The 18,704-nt window shown below is 34.2% G+C and overlaps 19 non-coding genes across 19 annotated transcripts; all 19 read left to right on the forward strand.

The window, feature by feature from the left end:
* Window positions 1–340: 340 nt before the first annotated feature.
* Window positions 341–422, forward strand: TRNAS-GCU (transfer RNA serine (anticodon GCU)). The gene has a single exon. It is a non-coding gene; the product is annotated as a tRNA-Ser (tRNA).
* Window positions 423–1,193: 771 nt separating this feature from the next.
* On the forward strand, window positions 1,194–1,275 carry TRNAS-GCU (transfer RNA serine (anticodon GCU)). The gene has a single exon. It is a non-coding gene; the product is annotated as a tRNA-Ser (tRNA).
* A 1,174-nt stretch (window positions 1,276–2,449) lies between these two features.
* TRNAS-GCU (transfer RNA serine (anticodon GCU)) lies at window positions 2,450–2,531 on the forward strand. The gene has a single exon. It is a non-coding gene; the product is annotated as a tRNA-Ser (tRNA).
* A 1,195-nt stretch (window positions 2,532–3,726) lies between these two features.
* Window positions 3,727–3,808, forward strand: TRNAS-GCU (transfer RNA serine (anticodon GCU)). Its single transcript has one exon. It is a non-coding gene; the product is annotated as a tRNA-Ser (tRNA).
* A 772-nt stretch (window positions 3,809–4,580) lies between these two features.
* On the forward strand, window positions 4,581–4,662 carry TRNAS-GCU (transfer RNA serine (anticodon GCU)). Its single transcript has one exon. It is a non-coding gene; the product is annotated as a tRNA-Ser (tRNA).
* A 767-nt stretch (window positions 4,663–5,429) lies between these two features.
* TRNAS-GCU (transfer RNA serine (anticodon GCU)) lies at window positions 5,430–5,511 on the forward strand. Its single transcript has one exon. It is a non-coding gene; the product is annotated as a tRNA-Ser (tRNA).
* A 772-nt stretch (window positions 5,512–6,283) lies between these two features.
* Window positions 6,284–6,365, forward strand: TRNAS-GCU (transfer RNA serine (anticodon GCU)). Its single transcript has one exon. It is a non-coding gene; the product is annotated as a tRNA-Ser (tRNA).
* A 753-nt stretch (window positions 6,366–7,118) lies between these two features.
* Window positions 7,119–7,200, forward strand: TRNAS-GCU (transfer RNA serine (anticodon GCU)). Its single transcript has one exon. It is a non-coding gene; the product is annotated as a tRNA-Ser (tRNA).
* A 1,194-nt stretch (window positions 7,201–8,394) lies between these two features.
* Window positions 8,395–8,476, forward strand: TRNAS-GCU (transfer RNA serine (anticodon GCU)). Its single transcript has one exon. It is a non-coding gene; the product is annotated as a tRNA-Ser (tRNA).
* Window positions 8,477–9,248: 772 nt separating this feature from the next.
* On the forward strand, window positions 9,249–9,333 carry TRNAS-GCU (transfer RNA serine (anticodon GCU)). Its single transcript has one exon. It is a non-coding gene; the product is annotated as a tRNA-Ser (tRNA).
* Window positions 9,334–10,085: 752 nt separating this feature from the next.
* TRNAS-GCU (transfer RNA serine (anticodon GCU)) lies at window positions 10,086–10,167 on the forward strand. The gene has a single exon. It is a non-coding gene; the product is annotated as a tRNA-Ser (tRNA).
* Window positions 10,168–11,340: 1,173 nt separating this feature from the next.
* On the forward strand, window positions 11,341–11,422 carry TRNAS-GCU (transfer RNA serine (anticodon GCU)). The gene has a single exon. It is a non-coding gene; the product is annotated as a tRNA-Ser (tRNA).
* A 755-nt stretch (window positions 11,423–12,177) lies between these two features.
* TRNAS-GCU (transfer RNA serine (anticodon GCU)) lies at window positions 12,178–12,259 on the forward strand. Its single transcript has one exon. It is a non-coding gene; the product is annotated as a tRNA-Ser (tRNA).
* A 1,174-nt stretch (window positions 12,260–13,433) lies between these two features.
* TRNAS-GCU (transfer RNA serine (anticodon GCU)) lies at window positions 13,434–13,515 on the forward strand. Its single transcript has one exon. It is a non-coding gene; the product is annotated as a tRNA-Ser (tRNA).
* Window positions 13,516–14,287: 772 nt separating this feature from the next.
* Window positions 14,288–14,369, forward strand: TRNAS-GCU (transfer RNA serine (anticodon GCU)). Its single transcript has one exon. It is a non-coding gene; the product is annotated as a tRNA-Ser (tRNA).
* Window positions 14,370–15,123: 754 nt separating this feature from the next.
* Window positions 15,124–15,205, forward strand: TRNAS-GCU (transfer RNA serine (anticodon GCU)). Its single transcript has one exon. It is a non-coding gene; the product is annotated as a tRNA-Ser (tRNA).
* Window positions 15,206–15,972: 767 nt separating this feature from the next.
* TRNAS-GCU (transfer RNA serine (anticodon GCU)) lies at window positions 15,973–16,054 on the forward strand. Its single transcript has one exon. It is a non-coding gene; the product is annotated as a tRNA-Ser (tRNA).
* Window positions 16,055–16,812: 758 nt separating this feature from the next.
* On the forward strand, window positions 16,813–16,894 carry TRNAS-GCU (transfer RNA serine (anticodon GCU)). Its single transcript has one exon. It is a non-coding gene; the product is annotated as a tRNA-Ser (tRNA).
* Window positions 16,895–18,516: 1,622 nt separating this feature from the next.
* TRNAS-GCU (transfer RNA serine (anticodon GCU)) lies at window positions 18,517–18,598 on the forward strand. Its single transcript has one exon. It is a non-coding gene; the product is annotated as a tRNA-Ser (tRNA).
* Window positions 18,599–18,704: the final 106 nt, after the last annotated feature.

Here is an 18,704-nt window from a genome sequence, read left to right on the forward strand (position 1 = left end):
GATTTCAAATTACTGTAACTCATGTAACATAGTCTGTCACTTCATTAAAGACAAGCATAGAACACATTTAGTGAAAATTAATACATTACTTTTACAGAGAATGTCATGTTATTGGCCAGAAGTATTAAAAATAATTTTTGTTTGTGAGGTGGGTGATGGTGGATTTGTTCACAAGTTTCGGTTAAAATTAAATAAATATTTCTAAAGCCAAGGATGGTTGAAAGTCGACTTGCTATCAAGCTCATGATTGTGAAAATGACGCAATCTACAAGAACATAAAGAATTGACTTTTAAGTATAACAAGTGGTGTTGGAAAGTTTGCCAGATTGCATACCAGTGAGACGAGGTGGCCGAGTGATTAAGGCGATGGACTGCTAATCCATTGTGCTCTGCACGCATGGGTTCAAATCCTATCCTCGTCGTCACAATGCTCTTTACGTAGAAGAGGCATTTTTACAAATACTGCTTCATAAACCAACAAGTGAAGCTGACACAAAAAAGGCCAAAATAAACAAGTCAAATCAAGAAGTCTACTTTAAGATGGTAAACATGAGCAAGTGTCTTGATATTTGAACATGCAATGTCAATACTACTATCTAGAATTTATTTTGCAAATGCTTTATTTCCCCATGATGGTGGATTAGCTCACAAGTATAGGTTAAAATAACTTATGTTTATATAATTAAAGTCTATGACATTTCTTGGGCTTTGTTAAACTGATATGGGGTGCAGTTAAAAATTTTACAGCAGAGAAAAGCCCTTAATATAGGTTAAACCTTATTCCTGCATAATTTTCTTGTTTACATTACAGTGACAGCAAACTCTAAATGGTGATGTTTGGAATATTTGCAGAGATTTCAAATTACTGTAACTCATGTAACATAGACTGTCACTTCATTAAAGACAAGCATAGAACACATTTAGTGAAAATTAATACATTACTTTTACAGAGAAGGTCGTGTGATTGGCCAGAAGTATTAAAAATCATTTTTGTTTGTGAGGTGGATGATGGTGGATTTGTTCACAAGTATCGGTTAAAATTAAATAAATGTTCCTAAAGCCAAGGATGGTTGAAAGTCGACTTGCTATCAAGCTCGTGAGTGTGAAAATGACACAATCTACAAGAACATAAAGAATTGACTTTGAAGTATAACAAGTGGTGTTGGAAAGTTTGCCTGATTGTATACCAGTGAGACGAGGTGGCCAAGTGGTTAAGGCGATGGACTGCTAATCCGTTGTGCTCTGCACGCATGGGTTCAAATCCCATCCTCGTCGTCACAATGCTTTTTAGGTAGAAGAGGCATTTTTACAAATACTGCTACTGACACACAAATGGCCAAAATAAACAAGTCAAATCAAGAAGTCTACTTTCAGATGGTAAACATGAGCAAGTGTCTTGATATTTGAACATGCAATGTCAATACAGGTTGAGTATCCCATATCCAAATATTCCAAAATACGGACTTTTTTGAGTGAGAGTGAGATAGTGAAAACTTTGTTTTTGATAGCTCAATGTACACAAACTATGTTTAATATACAAAGTTATTAAAAATATTGTATTAAATTACCTTCAGGCATTGTGTATAATGTGTATATGGAACATAAATGAATTGTGTGAATGTAGACACACTTTGTTTAATGCACAAAATTATAAAAAATATTGGCTAAAATGACCTTCAGGCTGTGTGTATAAGGTGTATATGTAACATAAATGCATTCTGTGCTTAGACTTGGGTCCCATCACCATGATATCTCATTATGGTATGCAATTATTCCAAACTACGGAAAAATCCCATATCCAAAATACCTCTGGTACCAAGCATTTTGGATAAGGGATACTCAACCTGTACTACTATCTAGAATTTATTTTGCAAATGCTTTATTTCCCCATGATGGTGGATTAGCTCACAAGTATAGGTTTAAGTGATTTATGTTTAGATAATTAAAGTCTATGACATTTCTTGGGCTTTGTTAAACTAATATGGGATGCAGTTAAAAATGTTTACAGCAGAGCCCCTAATATAGGTTAAACCTTATTCCTGCATAATGTTCTTGTTTACATTACAGTGACAGCAAACTCTAAATGGTGATGTTTGTAATATTTGCAGAGATTTGAAATTACTGTAACTCATGTAACATAGTCTGTCACTTCATTAAAGACAAGCATAGAACACATTTAGTGAAAATTAATACATTACTTTTACAGAGAAGGTCATGTTATTGGCCAGAAGTATTAAAAATCATTTTTGTTTGTGAGGTGGGTGATGGTGGATTTGTTCACAAGTTTCGGTTAAAATTAAATAAATGTTCCTAAAGCCAAGGATGGTTGAAAGTCGACTTGCTATCAAGCTTGTGATTGTGAAAATGACACAATCTACAAGAACATAAAGAATTGACTTTGAAGTATAACAAGTGGCATTGGAAAGTTTGCCAGATTGCATACCAGTCAGACGAGGTGGCCGAGTGGTTAAGGCGATGGATTGCTAATCCATTGTGCTCTTCACGCATGAGTTCAAATCCCATCCTCGTCGTCACAATGCTCTTTAGGTAGAAGAGGCATTTTTACAAGTACTGCTTCATAAACCAACAAGTGAAGCTAACACAAAAATGTCCAAAATAAACAAGTCAAATCAAGAAGTCTACTTTAAGATGGTAAACATGAGCAAGTGTCTTGATATTTGAACATGCAATGTCAATACAGGTTGAGTATCCCATATCCGAATATTCCGAAATACGGACTTTTTTGAGTAAGAGTGAGATAGTGAAACCTTTGTTTTTTCATGGCTCAATGTACACAAACTTTGTTTAATACACAAAGTTATTAAAAAGATTGTATTAAATGACCTTCAGGCTGTGTGTTTAAGGTGTATAAGAAACATAAATGAATTGTGTGAATGTAGACACACTTTGTTTAATGCACAAAGTTATAAAAAATATTGGCTAAAATGACCTTCAGGCTGTGTGTATAAGGTGTATATGTAACATAAATGCATTCTGTGCTTAGATTTAGGTCCCATCACCATGATATCTCATTATAGTTTGCAATTATTCCAAAATACGGAAAAATCCCATATCCAAAATACCTCTGGTCCCAAGCATTTTGGATAAGGGAGACTCAACCTGTACTACTATCTAGAATTTATTTTGCAAATGCTTTATTTCCCCATGATGGTGGATTAGCTCACAAGTATAGGTTTTAAATGATTTATGTTTAGATAATTAAAGTCTATGACATTTCTTGGACTTTGTTAAACTGATATGGGATGCAGTTAAAAAAAATTACAGCAGAGCCCTTAATATAGGTTAAACCTTATTCCTGCATACTTTTCTTGTTTATATTATAGTGACAGCAAACTCTAAATGGTGATGTTTGTAATATTTGCAGAGATTTGAAATTACTGTAACTCATTTAACATAGTCTGTCACTTCATTAAAGACAAGCATAGAACACATTTAGTGAAAATTAATACATTACTTTTACAGAGAAGCTCATGTTATTGGCCAGAAGTATTAAAAATAATTTTTGTTTGTGAGGTGGATGATGGTGGATTTGTTCACAAGTATCAGTTAAAATTAAATAAATGTTCCTAAAGCCAAGGATGGTTGAAAGTCGACTTGCTATCAAGCACGTGATTGTGAAAATGACACAATCTACAAGAACATAAAGAATTGACTTTGAAGTATAACAAGTGGTGTTGGAAAGTTTGCCAGATTGCATTCGAGTGAGACGAGGTGGCTGAGTGGTTAAGGCGATGGACTGCTAATCCATTGTGCTCTGCACGCATGGGTTCAAATCCTATCCTCGGCGTCACAATGCTCTTTAGGTAGAAGAGTTATTTTTACAAATACTGCTTCATAAACCAACAAGTGAAGAAGACACAAAAAAGGCCAAAATAAACAAGTCAAATCAAGAAGTCTACTTTAAGATGGTAAACATGAGCAAGTGTCTTGATATTTGAACATGCAATGTCAATACTACTATCTAGAATTTATTTTGCAAATGCTTTATTTCCCCATGATGGTGGATTAGCTCACAAGTATAGGTTAAAATAACTTATGTTTATATAATTAAAGTCTATGACATTTCTTGGGCTTTGTTAAACTGATATGGGGTGCAGTTAAAAAATTTTAATGCAGAGAAAAGCCCTTAATATAGGTTAAACCTTATTCCTGCATAATTTTCTTGTTTACATTACAGTGACAGCAAACTCTAAATGGTGATGTTTGTAATATTTGCAGAGATTTCAAATTACTGTAACTCATGTAACATAGGCTGTCACTTCATTAAAGACAAGCATAGAACACATTTAGTGAAAATTAATACATTACTTTTACAGAGAAGGTCGTGTGATTGGCCAGAAGTATTAAAAATAATTTTTGTTTGTGAGGTGGGTCATGGTGGATTTGTTCACAAGTTTCAGTTAAAATTAAATAAATGTTCCTAAAGCCAAGGATGGTTGAAAGTCGACTTGCTATCAAGCTTGTGATTGTGAAAATGACACAATCTACAAGAACATAAAGAATTGACTTTGAAGTATAACAAGTGGCATTGGAAAGTTTGCCAGATTGCATACCAGTCAGACGAGGTGGCCGAGTGGTTAAGGCGATGGACTGCTAATACATTGTGCTCTTCACGCATGGGTTCAAATCCCATCCTTGTCGTCACAATGCTCTTTAGGTAGAAGAGGCATTTTTACAAATACTGCTTCATAAACCAATAAGTGAAGCTAACACAAAAATGTCCAAAATAAACAAGTCAAATCAAGAAGTCTACTTTAAGATGGTAAACATGAGCAAGTGTCTTGATATTTGAACATGCAATGTCAATACTACTATCTAGAATTTATTTTGCAAATGCTTTATTTCCCCATGATGGTGGATTAGCTCACAAGTATAGGTTTAAATGATTTATGTTTAGATAATTAAAGTCTATGACATTTCTTGGACTTTGTTAAACTGATATGGGATGCAGTTAAAAAAAATTACAGCAGAGCCCTTAATATAGGTTAAACCTTATTCCTGCATACTTTTCTTGTTTATATTATAGTGACAGCAAACTCTAAATGGTGATGTTTGTAATATTTGCAGAGATTTGAAATTACTGTAACTCATTTAACATAGTCTGTCACTTCATTAAAGACAAGCATAGAACACATTTAGTGAAAATTAATACATTACTTTTACAGAGAAGCTCATGTTATTGGCCAGAAGTATTAAAAATCATTTTTGTTTGTGAGGTGGATGATGGTGGATTTGTTCACCAGTATCGGTTAAAATTAAATTAATGTTCCTAAAGCCAAGGATGGTTGAAAGTCGACTTGCTATCAAGCTCGTGATTGTGAAAATGACACAATCTACAAGAACATAAAGAATTGACTTTGAAGTATAACAAGTGGTGTTGGAAAGTTTGCCAGATTGCATACCAGTGAGACGAGGTGGCTGAGTGGTTAAGGCGATGGACTGCTAATCCATTGTGCTCTGCACGCATGGGTTCAAATCCTCTCCTTGGCGTCACAATGCTCTTTAGGTAGAAGAGGCATTTTTACAAATACTGCTTCATAAACCAACAAGTGAAGCTGACACAAAAAAGGCCAAAATAAACAAGTCAAATCAAGAAGTCTACTTTAAGATGGTAAATATGAGCAAGTGTCTTGATATGTGAACATGCAATGTCAATACTACTATCTAGAATTTATTTTGCAAATGCTTTATTTCCCCATGATGGTGGATAAGCTCACAAGTATAGGTTAAAATAACTTATGTTTATATAATTAAAGTCTATGACATTTCTTGGGCTTTGTTAAACTGATATGGGGTGCAGTTAAAAAATTTTACAGCAGAGAAAAGCCCTTAATATAGGTTAAACATTATTCCTGCATAATTTTCTTGTTTACATTACAGTGACAGCAAACTCTAAATGGTGATGTTTGTAATATTTGCAGAGATTTCAAATTACTGTAACTCATGTAACATAGGCTGTCACTTCATTAAAGACAAGCATAGAACACATTTAGTGAAAATTAATACATTACTTTTACAGAGAAGCTCATGTTATTGGCCAGAAGTATTAAAAATCATTTTTGTTTGTGAGGTGGATGATGGTGGATTTGTTCACAAGTATCGGTTAAAATTAAATAAATGTTCCTAAAGCCAAGGATGGTTGAAAGTCGACTTGCTATCAAGCTCGTGATTGTGAAAATGACACAATCTACAAGAACATAAAGAATTGACTTTGAAGTATAACAAGTGGTGTTGGAAAGTTTGCCTGAATGCATACCAGCGAGACGAGGTGGCCGAGTGGTTAAGGCGATGGACTGCTAATCCATTGTGCTCTGCACGTATGGGTTCAAATCCCATCCTCGTTGTCACAATGCTTTTTAGGTAGAAGAGGCATTTTTACAAATACTGCTACAAAAGCTGACACACAAATGGCCAAAATAAACAAGTCAAATCAAGAAGTCTACTTTAAGATGGTAAACATGAGCAAGTGTCTTGATATTTGAACATGCAATGTCAATAATACTATCTAGAATTTATTTTGCAAATGCTTTATTTCCCCATGATGGTGGATTAGCTCACAAGTATAGGTTTAAATGATTTTTGTTTAGATAATTAAAGTCTATGACATTTCTTGGGCTTTGTTACACTGATATGGGATGCAGTTAAAAATGTTTACAGCAGAGCCCTTAATATAGGTTAAACCTTATTCCTGCATAATTTTCTTGTTTACATTACAGTGACAGCAAACTCTAAATGGTGATGTTTGTAATATTTGCAGAGATTTGAAATTACTGTAACTCATGTAACATAGTCTGTCACTTCATTAAAGACAAGCATAGAACACATTTAGTGAAAATTAATACATTACTTTTACAGAGAAGGTCATGTTATTGGCCAGAAGTATAAAAATCATTTTTGTTTGTGAGGTGGGTGATGGTGGATTTGTTCACAAGTTTCAGTTAAAATTAAATAAATGTTCCTAAAGCCAAGGATGGTTGAAAGTCGACTTGCTATCAAGCTCGTGATTGTGAAAATGACACAATCTACAAGAACATAAAGAATTGACTTTGAAGTATAGCAAGTGGTGTTGGAAAGATTGCCAGATTGCATACCAGTGAGACGAGGTGGCCGAGTGGTTAAGGCGATGGACTGCTAATCCATTGTGCTCTGCACGCATGGGTTCAAATCCCATCCTCGTCGTCACAATGCTTTTTAGGTAGAAGAGGCATTTTTACAAATACTGCTTCATAAACCAACAAGTGAAGCTGACACAAAAAAGGCCAAAATAAACAAGTCAAATCAAGAAGTCTACTTTAAGATGGTAAACATGAGCAAGTGTCTTGATATTTGAACATGCAATGTCAATACAGGTTGAGTATCCCATATCCAAATATTCCGAAATACGGACTTTTTTTGAGTGAGAGTGAGATAGTGAAAACTTTGTTTTTGATAGCTCAATGTACACAAACTATGTTTAATATACAAAGTTATTAAAAATATTGTATTAAATGACCTTCAGGCATTGTGTATAATGTGTATATGGAACATAAATGAATTGTGTGAATGTAGACACACTTTGTTTAATGTACAAAATTATAAAAAATATTGGCTAAAATGACCTTCAGGCTGTGTGTATAAGGTGTATATGTAACATAAATGCATTATGTGCTTAGACTTGGGTCCCATCACCATGATATCTCATTATGGTATGCAATTATTCCAAACTACGGAAAAATCCCATATCCAAAATACCTCTGGTACCAAGCATTTTGGATAAGGGATACTCAACCTGTACTACTATCTAGAATTTATTTTGCAAATGCTTTATTTCCCCATGATGGTGGATTAGCTCACAAGTATAGGTTTAAGTGATTTATGTTTAGATAATTAAAGTCTATGACATTTCTTGGGCTTTGTTAAACTGATATGGGATGCAGTTAAAAATGTTTACAGCAGAGCCCTTAATATAGGTTAAATCTTATTCCTGCATAATGTTCTTGTTTACATTACAGTGACAGCAAACTCTAAATGGTGATGTTTGTAATATTTGCAGAGATTTGAAATTACTGTAACTCATTTAACATAGTCTGTCACTTCATTAAAGACAAGCATAGAACACATTTAGTGAAAATTAATACATTACTTTTACAGAGAAGCTCACATTATTGGCCAGAAGTATTAAAAATCATTTTTGTTTGTGAGGTGGATGATGGTGGATTTGTTCACAAGTATCGGTTAAAATTAAATTAATGTTCCTAAAGCCAAGGATGGTTGAAAGTCGACTTGCTATCAAGCTCGTGATTGTGAAAATGACACAATCTACAAGAACATAAAGAATTGACTTTGAAGTATAACAAGTGGTGTTGGAAAGTTTGCCAGATTGCATACCAGTGAGACGAGGTGGCCGAGTGGTTAAGGCGATGGACTGCTAATCCATTGTGCTCTGCACGCATGGGTTCAAATCCTCTCCTCGGCGTCACAATGCTCTTTAGGTAGAAGAGGCATTTTTACAAATACTGCTTCATAAACCAACAAGTGAAGCTGACACAAAAAAGGCCAAAATAAACAAGTCAAATCAAGAAGTCTACTTTAAGATGGTAAACATGAGCAAGTGTCTTGATATTTGAACATGCAATGTCAATACTACTATCTAGAATTTATTTTGCAAATGCTTTATTTCCCCATGATGGTGGATTAGCTCACAAGTATAGGTTAAAATAACTTATGTTTATATAATTAAAGTCTATGACATTTCTTGGGCTTTGTTAAACTGATATGGGGTGCAGTTAAAAATTTTTACAGCAGAGAAAAGCCCTTAATATAGGTTAAACCTTATTCCTGCATAATTTTCTTGTTTACATTACAGTGACAGCAAACTCTAAATGGTGATGTTTGTAATATTTGCAGAGATTTCAAATTACTGTAACTCATGTAACATAGGCTGTCACTTCATTAAAGACAAGCATAGAACACATTTAGTGAAAATTAATACATTACTTTTACAGAGAAGCTCATGTTATTGGCCAGAAGTATTAAAAATAATTTTTGTTTGTGAGGTGGGTGATGGTGGATTTGTTCACAAGTATCGGTTAAAATTAAATAAATGTTCCTAAAGCCAAGGATGGTTGAAAGTCGACTTGCTATCAAGCTCGTGATTGTGAAAATGACACAATCTGCAAGAACATAAAGAATTGACTTTGAAGTATAACAAGTGGTGTTGGAAAGTTTGCCTGATTGCATACCAGCGAGACGAGGTGGCCGAGTGGTTAAGGCAATGGACTGCTAATCCATTGTGCTCTGCACGTATGGGTTCAAATCCCATCCTCGCTGTCACAATGCTTTTTAGGTAGAAGAGGCATTTTTACAAATACTGCTACAAAAGCTGACACACAAATGGCCAAAATAAACAAGTCAAATCAAGAAGTCTACTTTAAGATGGTAAACATGAGCAAGTGTCTTGATATTTGAACATGCAATGTCAATACTACTATCTAGAATTTATTTTGCAAATGCTTTATTTCCCCATGATGGTGGATTAGCTCACAAGTATAGGTTTAAATGATTTTTGTTTAGATAATTAAAGTCTATGACATTTCTTGGGCTTTGTTAAACTGATATGGGATGCAGTTAAAAAAAATTTACAGCAGAGCCCTTAATATAGGTTAAACCTTATTCCTGCATAATTTTCTTGTTTACACTACAGTGACAGCAAACTCTAAATGGTGATGTTTGTAATATTTACAGAGATTTGAAATTACTGTAACTCATGTAACATAGTCTATAACTTCATTAAAGACAAGCATAGAACACATTTAGTGAAAATTAATACATTACTTTTACAGAGAAGGTCATGTTATTGGCAAGAAGTATTAAAAATCATTTTTGTTTGTGAGGTGGGTGATGGTGGATTTGTTCACAAGTTTCAGTTAAAATTAAATAAATGTTCCTAAAGCCAAGGATGGTTGAAAGTCGACTTGCTATCAAGCTTGTGATTGTGAAAATGACACAATCTACAAGAACATAAAGAATTTACTTTGAAGTATAACAAGTGGCATTGGAAAGTTTGCCAGATTGCATGCCAGTCAGACGAGGTGGCCGAGTGGTTAAGGCGATGGACTGCTAATCCATTGTGCTCTTCACGCATGGGTTCAAATCCCATCCTTGTCGTCACAATGCTTTTTAGGTAGAAGAGGCATTTTTACAAATACTGCTACTGACACACAAATGGCCAAAATAAACAAGTCAAATCAAGAAGTCTACTTTCAGATGGTAAACATGAGCAAGTGTCTTGATATTTGAACATGCAATGTTAATACAGGTTGAGTATCCCATATCCGAATATTCCGAAATACGGACTTTTTTGAGTGAGAGTGAGATAGTGAAAACTTTGTTTTTGATAGCTCAATGTACACAAACTATGTTTAATATACAAAGTTATTAAAAATATTGTATTAAATGACCTTCAGGCTGTGTGTATAATGTGTATATGGAACATAAATGAATTGTGTGAATATAGACACACTTTGTTTAATGCACAAAATTATAAAAAATATTGGCTAAAATGACCTTCAGGCTGTGTGTATAAGGTGTATATGTAACATATATGCATTCTGTGCTTAGACTTGGGTCCCATCACCATGATTTCTCATTATGGTATGCAATTATTCCAAACTACGGAAAAATCCCATATCCAAAATACCTCTGGTACCAAGCATTTTGGATAAGGGATACTCAACCTGTACTACTATCTAGAATTCATTTTGCAAATGCTTTATTTCCCCATGATGGTGGATTAGCTCACAAGTATAGGTTTAAGTGATTTATGTTTAGATAATTAAAGTCTATGACATTTCTTGGGCTTTGTTAAACTGATATGGGATGCAGTTAAAAAAATTTACAGCAGAGCCCTTAATATAGGTTAAACCTTATTCCTGCATAATGTTCTTGTTTACTTACAGTGACAGCAAACTCTAAATGGTGATGTTTGTAATATTTGCAGAGATTTGAAATTACTGTAACTCATGTAACATAGTCTGTCACTTCATTAAAGACAAGCATAGAACACATTTAGTGAAAATTAATACCTTACTTTTACAGAGAAGGTCATGTTATTGGCCAGAAGTATTAAAAATCATTTCTGTTTGTGAGGTGGGTGATGGTGGATTTGTTCACAAGTTTCGGTTAAAATTAAATAAATGTTCCTAAAGCCAAGGATGGTTGAAAGTCGACTTGCTATCAAGCTCGTGATTGTGAAAATGACACAATCTACAAGAACATAAATAATTGACTTTGAAGTATTACAAGTGGTGTTGGAAAGTTTGCTATATTGCATACCAGTGAGATGAGGTGGCCGAGTGGTTAAGGCGATGGACTGCTAATCCATTGTGCTCTGCACGCATGCGTTCAAATCCCATCCTCGTCGTCGCAATGCTTTTTAGGTAGAAGAGGCATTTTTACAAATACTGCTACAAAAGCTGACACACAAATGGCCAAAATAAACAAGTCAAATCAAGAAGTATACTTTAAGATGGTAAACATGAGCAAGTGTCTTGATATTTGAACATGCAATGTCAATACTACTATCTAGAATTTATTTTGCAAATGCTTTATTTCCCCATGATGGTGGATTAGCTCACAAGTATAGGTTTAAGTGATTTATGTTTAGATAATTAAAGTCTATGACATTTCTTGGGCTTTGTTAAACTGATATGGGATGCAGTTAAAAAAATTTTACAGCAGAGCCCTTAATATAGGTTAAACCTTATTCCTGCATAATTTTCTGGTTTACATTACAGTGACAGCAAACTCTAAATGGTGATGTTTGTAATATTTGCAGAGATTTCAAATTACAGTAACTCATGTAACATAGGCTGTCACTTCATTAAAGACAAGCATAGAACACCTTTAGTGAAAATTAATACATTACTTTTACAGAGAAGGTCGTGTGATTGGCCAGAAGTATTAAAAATCATTTTTGTTTGTGAGGTGGATGATGGTGGATTTGTTCACAAGTTTCGGTTAAAATTAAATAAATGTTCCTAAAGCCAAGGATGGTTGAAAGTCGACTTGCTATCAAGCTCGTGAGTGTGAAAATGACACAATCTACAAGAACATAAAGAATTGACTTTGAAGTATAACAAGTGGTGTTGGAAAGTTTACCTGATTGCATACCAGTGAGACGAGGTGGCCGAGTGGTTAAGGCGATGGACTGCTAATCCGTTGTGCTCTGCACGCATGGGTTCAAATCCCATACTCGTCGTCACAATGCTTTTTAGGTAGAAGAGGCATTTTTACAAATACTGCTACTGACACACAAATGGCCAAAATAAACAAGTCAAATCAAGAAGTCTACTTTCAGATGGTAAACATGAGCAAGTGTCTTGATATTTGAACATGCAATATCAATACAGGTTGAGTATCCCATAACCAAATATTCCGAAATACGGACTTTTTTGAGTGAGAGTGAGATAGTGAAAACTTTGTTTTTGATAGCTCAATGTACACAAACTATGTTTAATATACAAAGTTATTAAAAATATTGTATTAAATGACCTTCAGGCATTGTGTATAATGTGTATATGGAACATAAATGAATTGTGTGAATATAGACACACTTTGTTTAATGCACAAAATTCTAAAAAATATTGGCTAAAATGACCTTCAGGCTGTGTGTATAAGGTGTATAAGTAACATAAATGCATTCTGTGCTTAGACTTGGGTCCCATCACCATGATATCTCATTATGGTATGCAATTATTCCAAACTACGGAAAAATCCCATATCCAAAATACCTCTGGTACCAAGCATTTTGGATAAGGGATACTCAACCTGTACTACTATCTGGAATTTATTTTGCAAATGCTTTATTTCCCCATGATGGTGGATTAGCTCACAAGTATAGGTTTAAGTGATTTATGTTTAGATAATTAAAGTCTATGACATTTCTTGGGCTTTGTTAAACTGATATGGGATGCAGTTAAAAATGTTTACAGCAGAGCCCTTAATATAGGTTAAACCTTATTCCTGCATAATGTTCTTGTTTACATTACAGTGACAGCAAACTCTAAATGGTGATGTTTGTAATATTTGCAGAGATTTGAAATTACTGTAACTCATGTAACATAGTCTGTCACTTCATTAAAGACAAGCATAGAACACATTTAGTGAAAATTAATACATTACTTTTACAGAGAAGGTCATGTTTTTGGCCAGAAGTATTAAAAATCATTTTTGTTTGTGAGGTGGGTGATGGTGGATTTGTTCACAAGTTTCGGTTAAAATTAAATAAATGCTCCTAAAGCCAAGGATGGTTGAAAGTCGACTTACTATCAAGCTTGTGATTGTGAAAATGACACAATCTACAAGAACATAAAGAATTGACTTTGAAGTATAACAAGTGGTGTTGGAAAGTTTGCCAGATTGCATACCAGTGAAATGAGGTGGCCAAGTGGTTAAGGCGATGGACTGCTAATCCATTGTGCTCTGCACGCATGGGTTCAAATCCCATCCTCGTCGTCACAATGCTTTTTAGGTAGAAGAGGCATTTTTACAAATATTGCTTCATAAACCAGCAAGTGAAGCTGACACAAAAATGGCCAAAATAAACAAATCAAATCCAGAAGTCTACTTTAAGATGGTAAACATGAGCAAGTGTCTTGATATTTGAACATGCAATGTCAATACTACTATCTAGAATTTATTTTGCAAATGCTTTATTTCCCCATGATGGTGGATTAACTCACAAGTATAGGTTCAAATAATTTATGTTAAGATAATTAAAGTCTATGACATTTCTTGGGCTTTGTTAAACTGATATGGGGTGCAGTTAAAATTTTTTACAGCAGAGAAAATCCCTTAATATAGGTTAAACCTTATTCCTGCATTATTTTCTTGTTTACATTACAGTGACAGCAAACTCTAAATGGTGATGCTTGCAATATTTGCAGAGATTTAAAATCACTGTAACTCATGTAACATAGTCTGTCACTTCATTAAAGACAAGCATAGAACACATTTAGTGAAAAATAATACATTACTTTTACAGAGAAGGTCATGTTATTGGCCAGGAGTATTAAAAATCATTTTTGTTTGTGAGGTGGATGATGGTGGATTTGTTCACAAGTATCGGTTAAAATTAAATAAATGTTCCTAAAGCCAAGGATGGTTGAAAGTCGACTTGCTATCAAGCTCGTGATTGTTAAAATGACACAATCTACAAGAACATTAAGAATTGACTTTGAAGTATAACAAGTGGTGTTGGAAAGTTTGCTAAATTGCATACCAGCGAGACGAGGTGGCCGAGTGGTTAAGGCGATGGACTGCTAATCTATTGTGCTCTGCACGTATGGGTTCAAATCCCATCCTCGTTGTCACAATGCTTTTTAGGTAGAAGAGGCATTTTTACAAATACTGCTACAAAAGCTGTCACACAAATGGCCAAAATAAACAAGTCAAATCAAGAAGTCTACTTTAAGATGGTAAACATGAGCAAGTGTCTTGATATTTGAACATGCAATGTCAATACTACTATCTAGAATTGATTTTGCAAATGCTTTATTTCCCCATGATGGTGGATTAGCTCACAAGTATAGGTTAAAATAATTTATGTTTAGATAATTTAAGTCTATGACTTTTCTTGGGCTTTGTTAAACTGATATGGGATGCAGTTAAAAAAATTTACAGCAGAGCCCTTAATATAGGTTAAACCTTATTCCTGCATAATTTTCTTGTTTACACTACAGTGACAGCAAACTCTAAATGATGATGTTTGTAATATTTACAGAGATTTGAAATTACTGTAACTCATGTAACATAGTCTGTCACTTCATTAAAGACAAGCATAGAACACATTTAGTGAAAATTAATACATTACTTTTACAGAGAAGGTCATGTTATTGGCCAGAAGTATTAAAAATCATTTTTGTTTGTGAGGTGGGTGATGGTGGATTTGTTCACAAGTTTCGGTTAAAATTAAATAAATGTTCCTAAAGCCAAGGATGGTTGAAAGTCGACTTGCTATCAAGCTTGTGATTGTGAAAATGACACAATCTACAAGAACATAAAGAATTGACTTTGAAGTATAACAAGTGGCGTTGGAAAGTTTGCCACATTGCATACCAGTCAGACGAGGTGGCCGAGTGGTTAAGGCAATGGACTGCTAATCCATTGTGCTCTTCACGCATGGGTTCAAATCCCATCCTCGTTGTCACAATGCTCTTTAGGTAGAAGAGGAATTTTTACAAATACTGCTTCATAAACCAACAAGTGAAGCTAACACAAAAATGTCCAAAATAAACAAGTCAAATCAAGAAGTCTACTTTAAGATGGTAAACATGAGCAAGTGTCTTGATATTTGAACATGCAATGTCAATACTACTATCTAGAATTTATTTTGCAAATGCGTTATTTCCCCATGATGGTGGATTAGCTCACAAGTATAGGTTTAAATGATTTATGTTTAGATAATTAAAGTCTATGACATTTCTTGGGCTTTGTTAAACTGATATGGGATGCAGTTAAAAAATTTTACAGCAGAGCCCTTAATATAAGTTAAACCTTATTCCTGCATAATTTTCTTGTTTACATTACAGTGACAGCAAACTCTAAATGGTGATGTTTGTAATATTTGCAGAGATTTGAAATTACTGTAACTCATGTAACATAGTCTGTCACTTCATTAAAGACAAGCATATAACACATTTAGTGAAAATTAATACATTACTTTTACAGAGAAGGTCATGTTATTGGCCAGAAGTATTAAAAATCATTTTTGTTTGTGAGGTGGGTGATGGTGGATTTGTTCACAAGTTTCGGTTAAAGTTAAATAAATGTTCCTAAAGCCAAGGATGGTTGAAAGGCGACTTGCTATTAAGCTTGTGATTGTGAAAATGACACAATCTACAAGAACATAAAGAATTGACTTTGAAGTATAACAAGTGGTGTTGGAAAGTTTGCCAGATTGCATACCAGTGAGACAAGGTGGCCGAGTGGTTAAGGCGATGGATTGCTAATCCATTGTGCTCTGCACGCATGGGTTCAAATCCCTTCCTCGTCGTCACAATTCTTTTTAGGTAGAAGAGGCATTTTTACAAATACTGCTAAAAAAGCTGACACAAAAATGTCCAAAATAAACAAGTCAAATCAAGAAGTCTACTTTAAGATGGTAAACATGAGCAAGTGTCTTGATATTTGAACATGCAATGTCAATACTACTATCTAGAATTTATTTTGCAAATGCTTTATTTCCCCATGATGGTGGATTAGCTCACAAGTATAGGTTTAAATGATTTTTGTTTAGATAATTAAAGTCTATGACATTTCTTGGGCTTTGTTAAAACTGATATGGGATGCAGTTAAAAAAAATTTACAGCAGAGCCCTTAATATATCGTTTAAACCTTATTCATGCATAATTTTCTTGTTTACACTACAGTGACAGCAAACTCTAAATGGTGATGTTTGTAATATTTACAGAGATTTGAAATTACTGTAACTCATGTAACATAGTCTGTCACTTCATTAAAGACAAGCATAGAACACATTTAGTGAAAATTAATACATTACTTTTACAGAGAAGGTCATGTTATTGGCCAGAAGTATTAAAAATCATTTTTGTTTGTGAGGTGGGTGATGGGGGATTTGTTCACAAGTTTCAGTTAAAATTAAATAAATGTTCCTAAAGCCAAGGATGGTTGAAAGGCGACTTGCTATTAAGCTTGTGATTGTGAAAATGACACAATCTACAAGAACATAAAGAATTGACTTTGAAGTATAACAAGTGGCGTTGGAAAGTTTGCCAGATTGCCTACCAGTCAGATGAGGGGGCCGAGTGGTTAAGGCAATGGACTGCTAATCCATTGTGCTCTTCGCGCATGGGTTCAAATCCCATCCTCATCGTCACAATGCTCTTTAGGTAGAAGAGGCATTTTTACAAATACTGCTTCATAAACCAAAAAGTGAAGCTAACACAAAAATGTCCAAAATAAACAAGTCAAATCAAGAAGTCTACTTTAAGATGGTAAACATGAGCAAGTGTCTTGATATTTGAACATGCAATGTCAATACAACTATCTAGAATTTATTTTGCAAATGTTTTATTTCCCCATGATGGTGGATTAGCTCAAAAGTATAGGTTTAAATAATTATGTTTAGATAATTAAAGTCTATGACATTTCTTGGGCTTTGTTAAACTGATATGGGATGCAGTTAAAAATTTTTACAGCAGAGCCCTTAATATAGGTTAAACCTTATTCCTGCATAATTTTCTTGTTTACATTACAGTGACAGCAAACTATTTATGGTGCTGTTTGTAATATTTGCAGAGATTTGAAATTACTGTAACTCATGTAACATAGTCTGTCACTTCATTAAAGACAAGCATGAACACATTTAGTGAAAAATAATACATTACTTTTACAGAGAAGGTCATGTTATTGGCCAGAAGTATTAAAAATCATTTTTGTTTGTGAGGTGGGTGATGGTGGATTTGTTCACAAGTTTCGGTTAAAATTAAATAAATGTTCCTAAAGCCAAGGATGGTTGAAAGTCAACTTGCTATCAAGCTCATGATTGTGAAACTGACACAATCTACAAGAATATAAAGAATTTACTTTGAAGTATAACAAGTGGTGTTGGAAAGTTTGCAAGATTGCATACCAGTGAAACGAGGTAGCCGAGTGGTTAAGGCAATGGACTGCTAATCCATTGTGCTCTACTCGCATGGGTTCAAATCCCATAATCGTCATCACAATGCTCTTTAGGTAGAAGAGGCATTTTTACAAATACTTTTTTACAAATAAACCAGCAAGTGAAGCTGACACAAAAATGGCCAAAATAAACAAATCAAATCAAGAAGTCTACTTTAAGATGGTAAACATGATCAAGTGTCTTGATATTTGAACATGCAATGTCAATACTACTATCTAGAATTTATTTTGCAAATGCTTTATTTCCCCATGATGGTGGATTAGCTCACAAGTATAGGTTAAAATAATTTATGTTTAGATAATTAAAGTCTATGACATTTCTTGGGCTTTGTTAAACTGATATGGGGTGCAGTTAAAAAATTTACAGCAGAGAAAATCCCTAAATATAGGTTAAACCTTATTCCTGCATAATTTTCTTGTTTACATTACAGTGACAGCAAACTCTAAATGGTGATGCTTGTAATATTTGCAGAGATTTCAAATTACTGTAACTCATGTAACATAGTCTGTCCCTTCATTAAAGACAAGCATAGAACACATTTAGTGAAAAATAATACATTACTTTTACAGAGAAGGTCATGTTATTGGCCAGAAGTATTAAAAATCATTTTTGTTTGTGAGGTGGATGATGGTGGATTTGTTCACAAGTATCGGTTAAAATTAAATAAATGTTCCTAAAGCCAAGGATGTTTGAAAGTCAACTTGCTATCAAGCTCATGATTGTGAAAATGACACAATCTACAAGAACATAAAGAATTGACTTTGAAGTATAACAAGTGGTGTTGGAAAGTTTGCCAAATTGCATACCAGTGAAATGAGGTAGCTGAGTGGTTAAGGCAATGGACTGCTAATCCATTGTGCTCTACTCGCATGGGTTCAAATCCCATCCTCGTCGTCACAATGCTTTTTAGGTAGAAGAGGCATTTTTACAAATACTGCTTCATAAACCAGCAAGTGAAGCTGACACAAAAATGGCCAAAATAAACAAATCAAATCAAGAA

This window comes from Pseudophryne corroboree, chromosome 11 (genome assembly GCF_028390025.1).
Source record: "Pseudophryne corroboree isolate aPseCor3 chromosome 11, aPseCor3.hap2, whole genome shotgun sequence".
Classification (NCBI taxonomy): domain Eukaryota; kingdom Metazoa; phylum Chordata; class Amphibia; order Anura; family Myobatrachidae; genus Pseudophryne; species Pseudophryne corroboree.